At 50.7% G+C, this 3,148-nt stretch overlaps 1 pseudogene; it reads right to left on the bottom strand.

Moving 5' to 3' along the window:
* Positions 1–1,273: 1,273 nt before the first annotated feature.
* On the bottom strand, positions 1,274–1,443 carry LOC148809435 (U2 spliceosomal RNA; annotated as a pseudogene).
* Positions 1,444–3,148: the final 1,705 nt, after the last annotated feature.

Below are 3,148 nucleotides of genomic sequence, written 5' to 3'. Positions count from 1 at the left end.
CATTCTTTGGTAAAATGCCTGCTGTCTTTCTCACCCTAAACATGAACTTCCTGTAGGAAGAAAGTCAGCTTTCAAATCCTTAAGGAAATCAAAGACTGCAATCCTCTTACTATATCTTCTTAGCCCTCTTACGTTTATGGTACACACAGAAAGGTTATCCATTAGGACTAAGAAGCCTATCTAAGTCACTGTTCCCTTCTATTTCTGAGAAAGACTCCGGAGTTGGACACTCCACAGAGCTAACTAGACTCATGTTCATGAAAGATGGAATACACAGGATGGCAAGAGAGTGTGTCTCCAAACGTGTTTCTTTGACTACTTTTCTAGAAGGTTCTTCCAGCCCCTCCTTCCTCCCCCTCCTTTTCCCCTTCCTTTATCTGGGTTACTGACAGAATCCCATGTTCTTAGATCTCTGGAGAGTTGTTCCCAACTCAAACAGCATGGCTAATCCTTCTCAAAAGTCCCTCTGGACATTCCAACCTTCACAGTTCCGACTCTGACTTCAAAACGAAGCGCACTAAATACTTCAATTGTCCCTCACGGGACAATGAGTGCCCAGCCTTCAGCTGGAGCGATTCCGGCTTGATGGAAAAGGTCTTCCTGGTGTTCCGCTGCTCCTGCTGCCCCCTGATGTCTAGTCTTCTCTCCGCACGTCCTCCTCTCGCCTTCAGGCCTTTTTGGTAAATCGTACAGCCGCGGTTAGGCCACGTACTGCATGAAATTGGCCAAAAAGGCCGAGAAGCGATCCCCAAAAGGCGGACCGATGCGCTGGTGTTCCGCTGGTGGACAGCGGTGCAGACTGACTCCTCTGGAGCTTGGTACACACACAGCTACCGGCCGCACGGACAACGACCGAAGCTGGGGGGGGGGGCGCTCCAGCCTCCTTAGCTTAGGCCCCTCCCACCAGCAGCGGCTGTGTCGAGCGAGCTGCAGGCAAAAGTGGACCGTCAGCACCTGCGGGCAAAGGCAAGGGGCAGCTCCCTCTGGGGAGGGGGACATGCACTGCACCACACCACACCACACCTGCCTCCCTAAAAAAAAAGATTATACATCTAAGTTTTTTGGGGGAAAACACATGGGAGCTGAAAAGGGGGCCTGCTTGCTTGCCGAGAAAGTCGAGAGTGAGAAAGTGCACAGAGGGAGGACGGGAAGGGAGACAGAGACAGGGAGAGAGAGACACAGACGGACAAGAGATGAGACTCGAGAAGAAGGAGCTCCAGTCCACCTCGCTTGCTTGCTGGCTGGCTACGTCTGTCTTTTCGCCACTGATAGAAGGTAGTGCACCGTTCCCGGAGGCGCTGCAATACCGGGCCGATGTGTGGAGAGGACGGCGCAAGCTCCTGATCCAGCTCCCTGTTCCAAAAACGGTTTAATATGTAGTCCTACGATGGGGGACGTATCAAGATATTAAACTGAGAAGAACATTCTTTTTTTACAAAATATACCTTATTTCCATACTACAACTCAAAAAAAGGAAACATTCTCACAAATAATAAACATAGCATGCAGTAAAAAAACTTTTCGAACAGCGGTGATTATCCGTTATCAATCTATGCAAGTGGATGACGGGGACGGATTTGTGCAATTAAAGAGTCCCTCCAAGCCCTATCACTTGCTTGTGTCCGTTAGTCCCTGTACAGGGCCCAATGTCTTTTCCAGGACTTCATCCTCCTTCTGAGGTTCGCCAGGATCCTCTCCTCCAGCTCCCTTGCTCCCCACTCTGTTGTGCCAGATGAGAGTGTTCCTTGCATCCCACAGGCCTTTTTTTGTAAGGGACAGTAGTAGCCAGAGTAGGAACTGCGTCCCCTTGTCCAATCCAGTTGGTGCCAGCCCCAGCAGAATGTACTGGTAACAGAGCACCGCTCCCACTCCCAGGAGTTGCATAATGTTGTCCAATCTGCCCCACACCGCTTTGGCGAAGGGTCAGCTCCAGAACGCATGCTCCTGAGTCTCCTCAACGAAACACTTGTCCCAGGGGCAATGCAGATTCCTGGTGATCGAGTGTCTGTAGAGGACCTCTCTGGTTGCCAGTCTCTTGTGTATGGCCATCCAGTTGAGGTCCTTCAGTTGGTTGTCCAGTTCTTTTGGCTGCGTCCTTTCCCAGACTTGTCTGGGAACCTGCAGCCTTTCGTCAGCGACCAGGTGCCCCCTCACCTCTTTGTACAGAGCTCTGTGGTTGGTGCAGAGCTCTGGCTGTCTCGTGGCCTCGTAAGTCCTGCTCCACTTGACAGCATGGGTGTAGAACTCCAGTCGCCTCTCTGCCTTGGGCCCAGTGTTTGACCACTTAACCAGGTGCCTCATCGGGATGGAGAGCTACAGCCTGACAAAGTACTTGTACTTTGTGCCGATGGGCTCTGCAGCACCTGACAGAGGTTGCAGAAAAAGATGCAGTCGAGTTTCAGCGGGAAATGTGGAACATCTCTACCCCCTTCCTCGACTGGCTGGCACATCTGGTTCCTCGTGATGTACTCGTACCTGCCGCCCTAGACGAAGCCGAAGATCATCCCTTGCAGCACTCATCTGAGTCTGGCCAGCAGCGGGTACACCACCGCCAGGTAAACCAAAGCTGGCAGGATGTCTGCTTTCAACTCCATCACTTTCCCTGTGTAGGACAGCGACCGCGTTTTCCACAGACCCAGCTTCGCGTTCACCCTGGCTTTCCTCTATGTCAAGTTGATGGTCTCGTTGTTCTGGCTCTAAAAGGAAACGCTCAGTATTTTGAGGAGCTCCGTGCAGAGCTCGAGACCCTCCGGCACTGTCATCCTGTCCTTCCAGGGCCCGAAGAAGATAAGAACTGATAAGAACAGATTTTTTTTTTACAAAACTTTTATTCAAAACACAGCAAAATCATCACGCCAGTCACACCTCACCATACAGTCTCAAGAGGGCAAATAACATTTTCACAATTCAACAATCAATACATGAAATCACAAATCAAAAAGATTCTTCCATTTTTCCTTTGCGGCAAAGTAACCCCACCTCCAAACATCCCTTAGAACCCTCCCTCGCACCATCCCCTTAACCCTCTCCACCACCCGTTTCACAGACCACACAACATTCCGCTTGGCTAGCTCTTCTCTTGAATCCCACACCACCTGTTTTACTAGACTAACAAACAACCAACCCAAAAACCCACTGTACATGGAAC

This window comes from Atractosteus spatula, unplaced genomic scaffold, assembly GCF_055471065.1.
Source record: "Atractosteus spatula isolate fAtrSpa1 unplaced genomic scaffold, fAtrSpa1.hap1 Scaffold_136, whole genome shotgun sequence".
Classification (NCBI taxonomy): domain Eukaryota; kingdom Metazoa; phylum Chordata; class Actinopteri; order Semionotiformes; family Lepisosteidae; genus Atractosteus; species Atractosteus spatula.
This window is presented reverse-complemented; position numbering and strand designations above follow the sequence as displayed.